This window comes from Macaca nemestrina, chromosome 2 (genome assembly GCF_043159975.1).
Source record: "Macaca nemestrina isolate mMacNem1 chromosome 2, mMacNem.hap1, whole genome shotgun sequence".
NCBI lineage: Eukaryota > Metazoa > Chordata > Mammalia > Primates > Cercopithecidae > Macaca > Macaca nemestrina.
The window spans coordinates 156778825-156793590 of NC_092126.1; the positions used below are offsets into that span (position 1 = coordinate 156778825).

At 46.7% G+C, this 14766-nt stretch overlaps 1 long non-coding RNA gene across 1 annotated transcript in view; it reads left to right on the forward strand.

Moving 5' to 3' along the window:
* The first annotated feature begins 7984 nt into the window (after positions 1 to 7984).
* LOC139362033 (uncharacterized) overlaps positions 7985 to 14766 on the forward strand; it is a 51386-nt gene continuing 44604 nt past the window's right edge. Inside the window, exon 1 of the long non-coding RNA XR_011620288.1 lies at positions 7985 to 8268. This is a non-coding gene — a long non-coding RNA (uncharacterized lncRNA). The remainder of the gene's footprint in view (positions 8269 to 14766) is intronic.

Here is a 14766-nt window from a genome sequence, read left to right on the forward strand (position 1 = left end):
TGACCTTGTTCATCTACCTCCTTCTTCAGCATCTGGGGTGCCCTAATCAGCCTTCCTTGTCCCAGCACCCGCATGCTCCCTCCCCTCCTGTTGGCTCTCTATCTTACAAACAAGCCCAGTTCTCATTACACACATACACACACACACACATATACACACGCACACACACCCCTCTTTCCCACCCTTCCCAGCTGCCAGCCTACCTACCCCTTGTCTCCCCCAGAGCCAAGTTTCAGAAAAGCATAATTCAGGCTTCCACAGTGAGACTTCCCTACCAGGCAGGGAGGCTAGAAGACAAGGGTCAGCTGGTTTGCAGCCTGGGCCTCCACCCATCCCGATCCTGCCTGCTGACACCAGCTCCCAAGTGTTTGCCCCTCCTTCACCTAGGATTGCCTTCTGGGTTTCCCTCCCACCGACAGCTTCCTGTTCCAGATCCATCATACACAATTGAGGGAGAGAAGCAACTTGCAGGGTTGAGGGTGAATTGCCTCTTTTAAGTTTTCATCATTGCCAAATTGACCTCTGAAGAGATTATGTGAATTTTTGCTCCCACCAGGATGAATTCAGCCAGTTTTCCCATTCAGTACTATCAACATTTTCCATCTTGGCCAACCTCAGTGAAAACTGAGTGTCCTTTCTTTTTGTTTGGTTCTTATTGGTGTCAATTTCATACATACAATGTAGAATCAAGTAGTATCACAGAACTGATGTGAAAAGGAGATGCCTCCAACCACCCTCCCAACTCTTTCCAGCTAGTTATTTGGGTATCTACTTCCATATCTGCAAATAACATGCTAGCACACAGCTTTTAGTCCTAGGCATTATAGAATTTAGCTCATTGTAGAGTTTAGCTCCTTTACACCACCTCAATATGCTCAGACACACCAGGGATACTACCAATTCCATCCTCCTGAAGCACTCTTCCTAGGAACCTTCTGACCTGCTCCATCCCAGACCAGCCTGGCTCACAGCTGTCACCGGGGCCTCTCACCTCCCTCCTGCATTGAGTCCCTTGCTTTCCTTTGTCTAGGTTTACCCCCTCATTTTGATGCTGTATGTCCTATAGTAGTTTTCCCAGAGAGGAATAGTACATAGGAGATAAACTTGTGATCTTGTCTATTTTAAAATATATTGATTCTAGCCTCACACTTAATTTATATTTTGCCTGGGTTCAGAATTCTAAGTTGGAAAATAACTTTCCTTTAGAATTTTGAAAGCACTATTCCATTTTCTTTCAGCTTCTCAGACAGATGTTGAAGTTCAAAATCATTCCAATTGTGATACCTTTGTATTTGTTTTATTTGAGGAATGTAAGATTTTCTTTGTACCTAGTGTTCTCATATTTCACAATAGTATACATTGTGTGGGTCTATTTTCATTAATCTACTACACCCTGGGTGGGCTCCATTCACTCTAGAAACATCCTTCAGGTCTGGGAACTTTTCTTGAATCATGTCTTTGATTAACTCCCATCCATTTTCAGTTTTATTTCTGTAACCCCTGTTATTCAGATGTTAGACATCTAGTGACCCTTTACTTATTTTTCTCCCACTTTTCACTTTTGTAATTTTGTTCTACTTTCTGGGGTATTTCCTCAACTTCATTTTCCAACCCTTGTGTGTTTCTTTTTAGCTATTCTATTGTTCAAAGTGCCTTTTCTCCCATGGTATTCTGTCTTTATTTTAAGGATATAGTCTTACTTTTTTGAGGATATTAATTAGCTTTGAGAATTTTTCCTCTCTACGTGTTCTTTGTCCTCCAAGTTTTATTTTTTAGTTTTATTTTGTTCCCTGTCTTTGAGATAGCAGAGCTATCTGATCTAATAATGGCTCTATATTTGGTCCAGTTTTGTGCTGGTCATCTCTAACTTGCATGCTATAGGCTTTCCGCAGAAGTCCAGAGATGCACAGTTTTTGGCTCATATGCATAAGTGAGGCACTGAAGGGCTGGTTGAGAGTCCTGAACCTGTGATGTGGCTGCAAGATTTGGCTGGGTCTTGTGTTTAGGGAAATGCCAAAGTTACTACCTTTAGATCTTTCCATTGACTGATTGACTGAGACAGCATCTCACTCTGTCACCCAGGCTGGAGTGCAGTGGTATGATCATAACTCACTGTGGCCTCCCCCTCCTGGGCTCAAGCAATTCTCCTGCTTTAGCCTCCCTAGTAACTGAGACTACAGGTCTCATGCCCAGCGCCACCATGCCCAGCTAATTTTTGTATTTTTTGTAGAGACGGGGTGTCACCATGTTGCCCAGTCTGGTCTCAACTCCTGGGCTCAAGCGATCCTGCCTGCCTTGGCCACCCAAAGTGCTGGGATTACTTTTAAATCTTAGGTCAAATTTTCCTAAGAAGGCTCTTTTATTTTCCTGCCTGAAGGGAATTGGGCTGGCATGCTGGGAGCTGAGAGGAAGAGAGCTGGGGTCTCAGCAGAACATAAAGATCTTCTCCCACCCCTGCCTCAGTTTTCAGTCCAGAGAAAATTTTAGTCTCTTCTGCTGAAAGAAGGAAGGGGAGGGCACATGGCCATGTTTGGGGGAGGTGTGTCTCCCAGCAGGCAACTTGTCGGATAGTCCTTGAAAGTCTAATTGGTCTTCTGCTTTTAGTCTCATCTTCATCCCACTTCGTATCATCTCCAATTCCACTGCCTGATCCAGGAATTCTACATCTCCTCAGTGGCTCTGCGGTGGAGAGCAAGTGGCTTCTCAGCGTCCCCGCTGCTGGCTGAGGTTTCCGTTCCTCAGCGTCCTCCTTCTGTTCAGTCAGTTCCTGCATGGCCATCTGCTTTCTCACCACCCAAATCTCCTTCCTGTTTTCTCTCACATTATAGCTGTTCTTGTGGGCTAATGGCTTGTTCAATCTCCCTTACTGTTATGGTGGGGCTGGGGAGGGGCCCTCATGAGTACATACATGTTGCCTGCCATCTTTACCTAGAAGTTCAGCCCAGTCTTTCAATTTGAATAAGTTTGAACATCTTTTCTCATGTCTGTTGACATCTCATCTCCCGACCCAGCTTATGTGGCTTTTTTATTGCCATCATTTGGTCATTTCTCAGTGGAGTTGCTCATCGTCTTGCTACTCAATACCGGTGGTTTTTTTTTTCCCCAAAACTGAACATAATTTCTAACTGCCCCCATTTTGTTTATTGGGAAATTTATTCTGAGGAAATCTGAATGTATTCAGAGGTTCCCCATCCTCTGTGCAGTGAGGATTTCCACCTCGAACAGAAGGCTTCATCTGTGTGAAAGTGGGTGTGAGGCTCACCAATGGGAAGCATTATGTGGGTTCATCTGCTATGGTGGGGCTGCACCCCTGCTCTCCCTATCCAGTCTCTGTGGCTTCTAGCATCCAGGTAAGCATCTGAACACCTGCATTTACACCTGGATCCTGTCCACATGCTAAGCTCACACCAGTCACTGCACATCAGAGCCCCCTCAGCTACTTGGGAGGGCAGCTGACTGCTCCTTCCCCTGGAGTGAGGGGATGGCCGCCTGTACCCCTCCCACATCTGTCTTCGCAGTCACTGCTCTGGGCAGCAAGGGGACAGAAATGAGCCCAGCTCCTCTCTCCCCTCAAGCCTGTCCTTCTGGCCTGCCCCTCAGAATGTGTCCTGGAAGGAAGGGGACAGGCAGGAGCACCCCATTTCTTTATTCCTTCAGGCTTTTTCTTGGTTTAGCCTTAGACTCTGTCTACTCTTAGGAAGCAGGCATTTTGGAAAGTGTATCAGTCATCTACTGCAATATCACACTGCGTAACAACAAGACACCCTTAGAGCATATTGTAAATGCCTATCAGCATGTACACCTGCGGCTTCTGACCAGGACCAGTCGTAAGTGTGGTCTGGCTCTCAGCTGGGGTCAGGCAGGTGTCAGCAGCCAGCTGCAGGCCGTTTGGGGCCAGTGCGCCTCAGCAGTAGCAAGATTAGAATCACCTGGAGAAGTTGCCCAGCACTTTGAAGCTCACCGTCTAGGGCTCGCTCACATCTGCAGGTCAAGTGCTGTGGGCTGCCCCTGGAGGCCTGGGGCGCCTCAGCTCTGTGCATATGTTTCTCCTACTCTGGCAAGCTGACCTGGCATGTTCTCATGGCAGTCGCAGAGGCACTCATTACTAACGTCCCCTTCACCCAGAGCCTGAGTGGGTCATGTGACATGGGGGCGGCTTACATCGAGGGGAAGGATCCGGGCTTCTAATGCAATCAGCTGCCTTAGGAGGTGTTGAGGGACACAGACAGATGTGGCCAGTTTCACCCAGCCTGTCTTCCCCCAAACCCACGCCTTCCTAGTGCCTTGGTACATCCGTGTGTCCATCTCACCTGGCACTGTTCTGAGCTGTTTCTTCTCTTCGCCTCCAACACCTAGTCAGGAAGGATGCTCTAAGTGTTCCCAAAGTTTACCTGCTCCCCTCCCTCCCACTGCTTCCCTGGGTTCTAAGTGCCATCACCTCTCCCCTGACTCCCGTCCGGCCCCTGACTTTGCTGGTCTCTACCCCACCCCACTGCAGCCAGAGTGCACTTCGGAAACAGACCTGCCCACTCACTGACGTTCTGAGGCAGGTCTCGTGGGGGCCACCCTGCCCGGGAGGTAGGTCGAGTCTCCCTCCATGGGGGTTCCTTCTCACACTCCAAGAGGAGCCCCTTGCCACCAGCTTTCCTTGTTTGTAACTCCAGCAAGGAGGATACAGCTGTTTTGGGATTTTGCTTCCTTTTCTTCCTAACACCACCTCAGTCCCCCACAGAGCTTAGCCATCAGTCCTCTGGGGTGCTTGTGCGCCACATTGAGGTGGGGGCTGGGGACTCATGGGGATGGGAGGGAATGACTCTTAATTTGACCCAAGACATTGCCTCAAAAAAAGACTGCATGCCCCCCAGCCCTCTCTACCACCATGAGCTACAGAGGGTGCTGTCTTGACCCTCCTGGACACTCTAGGATGGCCTCACCCCTTCCTGAACCTCTTCTTTTCTGTTCTAACCACTGTCTGCTCCACGGTGGGGGAGCCAGGAGAACAAGCTCAACATGTGTCACCAGGCTTGGGGAGAGCAGATCCCTCCAACAATGGGACAGCCACCTCCTGGGAGCTAGCCACACAGGAAAACCTCTCCCATGTCTTCCAGCCCTGGGAGGAAATCCACATACTCACAGCTGCCTTGGCCTCCAGGCTGGGTGTGGGCTCTGTCCGGGGCCTCTGTGCCTGTGTGGGAAACAAATTTCTAACTGACCCGGCCTGCTGGCTGGACATGCAGACAGCTGTGTCGCCCATTCCTGCATGGGTTCCCCCGACAAGCTTACCCAGCCCTGTGGGCTTACCCATGGGTGCACTATGGTGGGTATCTCTGGATGGAGTATCCTACTCCAGCTGCCTTGGTGCCTTCGGTGTGGCTGTATTGAAGGGGCACCTCCAGCTTTGACCCCCTCATGGGAAGTCAGTACCTGGCTGTCTTGGCCCCCAGCCTATTTCCTCCCCCACCAACTGCAGGATTCCCACTCACCTACTTCTCAGCTCCTCCCGTTCTGGGCAGGGCCACCTCCAGCCATTGTCCCCAGGTGGGATGCCAGACTCCAGCCAGGGCTGCAGTTAGCAGGGGAGCATCCAGAGGAGCTCCTGACTTGAAGACCTGCAAAGACCCTCCTTCAGAATGGGCCTCCAGGTGCAGTATTTGGGCGCCTTTGCCCGCTGCAGCTCAGAGCTCTGCCCCCTGCCCCTTCCCCATTAAAGATTCTCAATCGAACCCTGTCTGCCCCCGCTTCTCCTCCTGGTCACCCTGCAGGGCCCACCACTGCCTCTTTGAGTGCCAATTAGCCCTCCAGACCCACCCAACAATCAGAGACAAGTCTGGTGGAGCCCAGCCTCCTGTGGACTTTTAGTTTTTGGAAGCGTCTCAGATGTAAGTTCACTATCCTTAGTATAGAGCAGATGCTCATGAGCCCATGCAGGGCTGATCTATTTGGTATTTTTCTACCTTTTTTTTCGTCTTGCCCTCTAACCCTGATACCAGCACCTTTTCTCCTCCCTAGCCCTTTTTCTGGGCCAGCACTCTAGTAGATTTGCTATTAAGTCCCCAAATATGCATGCATACAACCTTGTGAAATGAGCTTTGCATGCGTATGTTTTTAAATTACATAAATGATGTGCCATAAAAACTGTTTCTTTGCTCTTTATCGGCAGGCACGATATTTAAGATCATTGCACTGTGCTGTATGCACATTTTGTTTGTGGTTCCAACTGCTCTCAAGGACATCATTCCCCCCGCCTGCTGATGTTGGCTGCCTTCGATTCCCTGCTATAAATATTCCATGGAGAGCCCCAGGGAAAATCCCCAACACCACCTCTTAGGGCTTGTGTGAACATTTTTCTGAGTCATGGGAAGATGGTGCTTGATTTTATTTGGGACGGCCAGCAGATCCCTCTCCAGAACAGCTTCTTCTGCTTCCCACATGAGCAGTGCCTGAGCTGTGCCTGCACACCGTGGCCTCTTGCTGGAAGCCCACTCTGACTGCCTCCGTGTGGATAGGCACAAAGTGGCAAGCTATTGTTTTGGTTTGACTTCCTGTCAGCCCTTTGGCCTCCTCTGTACATTATATAGAATATCTTTCAGTCATTTTCAGGATTGTAAATTCTGGATACACATTTTCATTCTTAGGCCATGCAATGTCCCCTCCATGTCTGTCAACAAATATGACCTTTGCCAGGGGTTCTCAAAGTGCCCCCAAATCCAGCATCAGCATCACCTGGGAACTTGTGCAAAATGCACATTCTCCAGTCCCACCCTAGATTCTGATTCACAAATTCCAGATGTTGGGTTGACGGCCTGTTTTAAGTCCACCAGATGATTCCGATGCACTCTCAAGTTTGAGGACCACTGGTTGCTGCTATTTCTCAATTTAAAAAAATTGTATGTATACATATAAGTTTTATCTTTGTATTTTACTTCTATATTATTATATATGATATATAATACAGGTAACTATTAATATATTTATTTAAAAATATATATGACTTTGTAGTAAATCCTCTTTTTTTCCCCCTTATTTTCCTTCCTTCCTTCTTGCTTTGCTTTAGAAGGCCCAAACACAACCATGAAAGTCCTTGGTGTCTTCCAGGTGGCACAGATCCCCTCTATTTTTAAATATCCTTACAGTTCTCCCTGGATGTCACCTGGGAGTCCATCCTTATAGATAATGTTACATAGGGACCTGAACTTATTTTTTTCCAGGTCACTGCGAGGTCCAGTGCTATTAAACAAAACTTCTTCCCTATTGATTCGAGGGCTCATCTGTGTATGTGCCAGGCGTTTGTGTGCCCAGGGGTCTGTTCCTGAGCTCTCCAGGCTGTGCCCCGGTCTCTCCCTTCATTCACTCTACTTCTGTTTGTTACATTTCAATGCGTGTTGGTATCTGCTAGGCCAACTCCTCATAGCCACTCTAACCCATTTTTGCTCTACTTTTTCAGACTTGACAGTGATTTATAGTTCTTTTCTTCTATGTTAATTTTGAGGTGAATTTGTCTAATTCTTTCAAAGGAATCCAACTAGATTGATTAGGATAAAAACGTATAGATTAAGTTAGAACAAATTGACATCCACCTTGTTAGCTTGCTCTATTCATGAGCATGTTATATTCATTCACTTATGATCTTCCCGGTGTTTGTTTTCCTTTAAAGCATTTATTTATAGACATTTATATGTTTTCATTTTTAATTAAAAATGTTCAATTGCAATCTTATAAGTTCTCAGTTTATTCTGTCGGGTCTTATGAGATAATTATCATACATGAAATAATTCATTCAATAAATGCGCATAGAGCATCCGAGGTATGCCAGGCATTGTCACAGGTGCTGGAGATAGAGTAGTCCAGAAAAGCAAGTCCTTACTAACGAAGCCTTCCATCTATCTGAGAAGAGGCGGCAAACAACTAAATAGCAGCTGGCGGTAAGTCCTGTGAAAGAAAGTTAGAGTAAGGAGGACACAGAGTGATGGTGGGTGGGCTCGGGGAAATGCTCACCAAAAAAAGTGACTTGAGCAGAAGCCAGGAGAAAGGGGTGGAGCGGAGGAGAGGGAGGAGTACCCTTGCCTTATTCCAGGAATAGCAGGGAGGCCAGTGTGGTTAGAACGCAGGCAGGAAAGGTTGGAAACAGTGTCAGTCACGGGAGTTGTCTGAGGGTTTGCACAGAGGAGTGAGGAGATCCACCTCAGGCTGATGCTGTGAGACCAGATGGAAGGTGGAGGAGGCAGCATGGAAATGAAGACCAGTCAGAAGGCTGAGAGTCTAGGCAAGGTGAGGATGGTTCTCCCCGGTGGTGGCTGTGAGGGAGGTACAGTGTGGCTGAATTCTGGATATATTCTGATGGTAGAAATGAAACATGCTGCTGTGTCAGGTGTAGGGCTTGCCAGAGAGAGGAGTGAAATGACTCAAGAGCATTCGATCTGAGCTCCCTGAAGCATGGAGCTCCACTTGTGGAGATAAGAATGGCTCATGGGGAAACAGAAGGACCTGGAACTCTGTTTGGGGCACGTTGATTCTGTGATGCCTTCTCCAGCAAAACAGGGTTGTTGTGTAGGCAACTGGATGTGAGTCTGGAGTTGGGAGGGCTGGGCTGGGTTGATGTGCACATTTGAGAGTTGTCAGCACAGATGGCTTTCAGGTGTCAGAAGTAGATGAGATTTCTTCGGGTGTATGTGCAGGGTAGGGAGGAAGAGGGACAAAGACTGAGGCTTTGGGACCCTCCAACATTTGGAAGTTGAGAAGATAGGGAGAAAAAAGCATGGTGAGTGGGATGGGAAACAGGAGAGTGAACGAATTGCAAAAACAGCATTCCTAGCTGTGCCAACTACTGCCAGCAGAGTGATTCAGACCAGGACTGGCTTCAGGTTGGAGATGGCAGAGGTCATTAGTGACTTTAATGAGAATATTTTTGGTGGATGATGAGAACTTGAGTTCAAAAAAGTTAAGAGTTAATTAAAAAAAAGAGTTAATTAGATATTAACTCAAAAAAAAGAGTTAATTAGATATTAACACTGGAGTAAGCTGAGTGAGGGAAAACAGAAATTCTCTGCACAATTTTTACAATTCTTCTGCAAATCTAAAGGTAGCTCAAAATCAAACTTCTAAAAAATAAGTCACTTGAAAAAATAGTAATAATAATTAGAAGAATGGGAGCAGAAGAGGCAGAGATGAGATCACATAAATTTTTTCATAAGGGTTTTTTGTAAAGGGCAGGAGAAACACAGAGTGGACGCTGGAGGGACAGGAGCAGCTGAGGGATGGTGAACACAGGGCACACAACAGCATGTTTTCATACTCACGTGGAGGCTCCATGGAAAGGAGAAGTGCTGACAAAGCCCAGGAAGGGAATGTTGCAGGCATGAAATCTGTTGGTCCATAGGAGGAGGTGAAGTCATTGCATAGATGAGCAGCTGAGGAAGTGGACCCAGAAAACACAGGAAGTTTAACTGCTTAAGGTTCACAATCACGAGTTTAGGATGAGACCCATCAGTATGGTGGTAGGTCTTTGTTTAGCTGTGTTTACCTCCATGGAGGCAAGTACAGAGTAGATGGAGGGTTGGGTTTGGCTGGGGCTAGATCTTGCCAAGTGGGCCAGAAGGAGAAAGAGAGACATGAGGCATGAGGATGATTAAACAGTGTGATGGAACACAGTGTGTCAGGAGGGTGAGGAAGCCCTCCCAGGGCCAGGGATGGTGGAGCGAAGGCAGGTTCAGTAAAGTGGAGTTTTGAATGACTCAGAGGATCATTAGAGCAGAAGGTACTAGAGAAAGTGAGGTGAGAAGGTAGGGGTAACTGATTGGAAATGCTAAATTCACTTAAAAATGTGTGCAGTTATTGGTAATGACAAGATGCAGGTTTGATCATGGGAGTGGGTGGTTGAGATAGTTTAGTGGTGAGACAGTGAAAGTGCCTGGAAAATTATCCATGTGGATAAGGAAATTGCAAAGAAGCAGGGCAGGAGAAGCGATGAAGAAAACTGCCTGGCCAGCTGCAAGATCATAGGAATTGATGACCATGGCAAGACGGAGTAGCAGCGGCATAGTCAGAGACGACCCTTGGGGCAGTGGTGTGGAGGTGGTGGTGAGGACCAAGAAGCACCCGTGGGACACGGAGAGAAAGCCGCTGTCACTGAGAGGTCAGCAGGGCGCAGCGTCCCTCTGTTTCAGTAGGGATGCTTCAGGGAGTTCATACTCCTCCCTGGGGATGTCCCAGAACATCTTGGGGCTTTTCTGATTGACATGGTGTTGGAAGAGTGCTGCTGCCTTTTAATGGGCAGGGACGGCAGACGCTAAATGACTTATGTGTGACAGCTGTCCCTCCTCGGGGAAGTGCCCTCAGCTTGTATGTCTTTCAGAGACCCTATTGATACTCACAGAGGTGAGAACAATTTGTAGTTACTGAAGCCTGACGGGTACCTCATTTTACATATAAACACAAACTGTGTTTGCTGGTTTTAAGGTGCACCAAATGCTCCTGAATGTGACCTTCTTTCTTTCCTTTCCTGTATTTTTTTGTGTATGTGTGGAAATGGCTGTGATCTTATTTCTCACATCCAGACTTAATCATAGTAGTAAGGGAGACAGCTGATGACATGTTTTCTAGGGTGTCATGCCCACGTATTTCCATGGGGAAATACACATTTTTCTCCTATATATGACAAGAGTGGATTGGCCTTTTTAAAAAATGCGTATGGAAGTTACAATCTGACTTTTTTAAATTTGGAAATTATTATAGATTCACAGGAGGTTGCAAATATAGTGCAAAGAGATCCCGTGTTCCTCTCACTCATTTTCCCCAGTGGTGACATCTTGCCTTGCTAGAGTACAATATTGAGTCAGCAACTGAAATTGGTACAGTGTGTGTGTATACTTCTATGCCCTTGTATCAAATGTGTAGCTTTGTATTATCACCACCAGAAGACACATCTTATTGTACAACCCCTTTCTGGTCACACCTCCCCTTTCTCCCTGTACCACCACCCCTAACTCCTGGCAACTGCTAACTGTGTTCCATCTCTTTGGCTTTGTCATTTCACTAATGTTCTATAAATGGGATCATATAGTGGGTGAGACCATTTATATTTAATGTAATTATTCATATATTGGGGCTTAAATCTATTTTTTTGTCTTCTATTTGTTCCCTCTGATTTTCATTTCTGTTTTCTTTTGCCTGCCTCCCTATGGATACTTGAACATTTTTTAGAATTCCATTTTGATTGATCTACAGTGTTTTTGAGTGTTCTCTCTCTGTATGGATGTTTTAGGGGCTGCTCTAGATCTCACATTCTGTATAGATAAGTTAGTCTCCTGGTGTCAATATTTTACCAGTTTGAGGCACATGTAGAAATCTTACCCTCCCCTGTCTAAAATACAGTTGTCTTAAATATTTTCTCTACACACCTGGAGAACCACATCAGACAATGTTATACTTTTCACTTCAACTGTCAAACACAATTTAGGAAACTCAAGAGGAATAGCAAAGTTTGTTGCAGTCACCCTATTTTAGCTGCTTCCTTCCTGAGGTTCCAAGATTCCATCTTTCATCATTTCCTTTCTGTTGAGCCATTCCATTCCTTTCTGTTAGCCATTCTTTGAGGGTGGATCTGCTGGCAACAAATCCTGTTCATTTCCTTTATCTGAGAATGTCTTGATTTCTCCTTCATTTGAGTTGACAGTTCTTTTCTTTCAGCACTTGAAAGATATTGTGCTGTCTCCCTCCAGCCTCCATTGTTGCTGATGAGAATTCCACACCACTCAAATTGTTTTTCTCTTACCGGTGTGGTGTCATTTCTCTCTCATTGCTGTCAAGATTTTTTCTTTATCTTTGGTGTTCAGAACTTTGACTGTGATGTGTCTTGGTGTGGATTTCTTTGGGCTTATCCTGTTTGGCGGGCTCTGCTGCTTCAATCTGTAGGTTTATGTCTTTTATTAAATATATTTCCAGCCATTATTTCTCTGACGTCTTTTTCAACCACTCCCCACCTTTCTCCTCTCCTTGGACTCCCATAACTGAACTGTTAGATCTTCTGTTACAGACCCACAAGTCCCTAGGCTCTGTTCAATTTTCCCCTTGTTCAGACTGGGTAATTTCTATTGTTCTCTCTTTAAGTTCATTAATTCTTGTTTTCTCCATTTGGCTGTTGAGCCCATCCACTGAGTTTTAAATTTTCAGTTATTATATTTTTCAATTCTAAAATTTCTGTTTGGTTCTCTATTATATTTTCTATTTTTTTGCTGAAATTCTATTTTCATTTGTTTCAGGTATCTTCTTTTCTTTCTGACACAGGGTCTCGTTCTGTTACCCAGGCTGGAGTGCAGCGGCACAACCTCAGTTCACTGCAGCCTTGACTTCCCAGGCTTAAGTGATCCTCCAACCTCAGCTTCCTGAGTAGCTGGGACTACAGGCATGTGCCACCATGCCCAGCTAATTTTTGTATTTTTTATAGAGATGGGGTTTCACCAAGTTGCCTAGGCTGGTCTCAAACTCATGGCTCAAGCTGATCCACCTGCTCAACCTCCCAAAGTGCTGTGATTACAAGTGTTAGCCACTGTGCCCAGCCTCAAGAATGTTCTTAATTGCTCAATGAAACATCTTTCATGTGGTTGATCTATAGGGTCAGATAGTTCCAGCATTCATATAATCTCAGTGTTGGCATCTGTTGACTGCATCTTGTCATGTAAGTTGAGATTTTTCTAGTTCTTGGCATAATGATTGATTTTTGTGTGTATCTTGACATTTGAGGCATTGTGCTGTGAGTCTCTGGTCTTCTTTAACTGTTTTGGCTGGCTTCCTCTGACACTGGGCCAGTGGAGGAAAAGGGAGACCACCAAGTTCCAGTCAACTGGGACTGGAAGTCCATGCTCTCCACTTGGCCTTCCCTGGCCTCATGGGGAGGCGGGGTGGGAGTCCAGTCTCCCCACTAGGCCTCAACTGATACCAACTCTTGGGAAGAGGAGGGTACCTCATTATCCCTCCTTGTGCGGCCTCCACTGACACTGCGGGGATGGGGACCTTCTTGCAGCCAGGCAGGAGTACAAGTCCCAGGTCCCCACGCAGGCTTCTCCCATACCCCGGTAAGGTTAGGGCAGGTTGGGGGAGGAAACGGGGAGGGGTGCCTCCTTACAGCAGGCAAGGGCCAAGGCTATGTCCCCACCCGCCTTTGCTAATGGAGTCAGGCTGTGGTTTTTCCGTGGGGTTTGGCTGGGGAAGGGCAGTTATTTGTCCTCATGTTTTCTGATTTGCCGGGCTGCCTCTTTCCTGGGGCTTTGGCTAGAGATAGGAAGCTTGAGTTCTCTTCTGTCTATTCCTACTGGCACCTCTGGGTTGCTGGCTTTCCCAGCACCCATCCCAGGTTATAGGAGGGAAAAGAAAACTTGGGAAATTTACAATCAGGTCCTTCCCAGCCGCTGCCTTCTCCCCTCCATGGTTCTGACTCTTCTCATGTTTGTTTTATGAATAACATCCAAGGCTTCTGGCTGTACTTAGCAGGATGAACAGGGAGAAGTGTATCTACTCCAAGTTTGTCTGGAACTGGAAGTATCTCCATGTGTGAATTTTATTCAGAATAATAAAGACGGATGAAAGTGCTGTTTAATATTTGGTACAAAAAAAGTAGTGTTGGACCCATTAGGCTTTGGCGATTCATTCTCAAGCAAGAAGGCGAAGGCAGCCTTGGAGATGAGATCTGCCAAGAGGTACTTTGTTGAGGACAGACTCTGCGACCTGCAGCACTGCAGGAAGATGAGAATGCTGTGGGGGGCTGGGGCAGCCTAGGTTGTGCAAAGCCTGACTGGTGGGTGCCCTAGGACCCTCTAGATTCTGCAGTGCCTTAACAGGAATGTTGGATGGGTTCTGGGGATCTTTTCTATGGACTGGGAAGTTCGGCCATCTTTTGGGATGTGGGGGAAGGAAAGAGCTGTGCTTTCTGTTGCACACATGGGGTGTCAAGGTGGGCCAAGGGGAGCCCCTTGGCAGTTCCTCAGTGGGGACTTGCATTACTGAATTAGAACTTTGGTCAGGATCTCTAGGACTAGGTGAGACCTACTTGACCATAATGTGACAAATAAACCTTGCATTTGGTGAGCTAATATGGTACTTCATATTTTCACATCTGTGTTCTCGTCTCGTCCATTTCTGACAACCAGAGGTGGGTGGACAGGAAGAAAGAGATGCAGGCATACTCGGCACACCATGGTGGCATGGGGTGGGGCCTGCCATCACCCTGGGTGTGTGTCCTGATGGGGCTCCATGTTCCAGAGCCTTCCAGAAGCTTCTGTTTGAGGATATTAAATCTCATTGTGTGTCTGGAGGTGGGGGGTGGGGGTTCCTATTCTATTCTTCTTGGTATTTCTTATCTTTCAAAGCTTCTTTATTTCTGGGAAATCTTGGTTGTTGATTCTTTGAATATTTCTGTCCTTTATTCTGTGAGACTCCAAGATCCAGGTGCTGAGGCTTTCTCTGCTGCGCCTCTTCATCTTCCTGGTACCTGCTCCATCACTGTCCTTTCCGCATGCCTTCTGAGCAAGTTCCTCCACCTCATCTTCCAGCTCATTAATTCTGTTTTCCCTGCTATGAAGGCCTTCATTGTCTCCATTATATTTCCATTCCCAGCATTTTCTTAAGGAGTTTCTTTGAACTGCTTGTTCCTGCTTCAGGACATCGCCTGTCCCTGCTACGGGGACTGCTGTGCCGCGGGGTCCTGCTCCGGGCTCTGGTACTCCTGAGCTGCCTGTCCCTGTGTCCTGCGCCTGAGTTGGTGCTCCCCTTCGA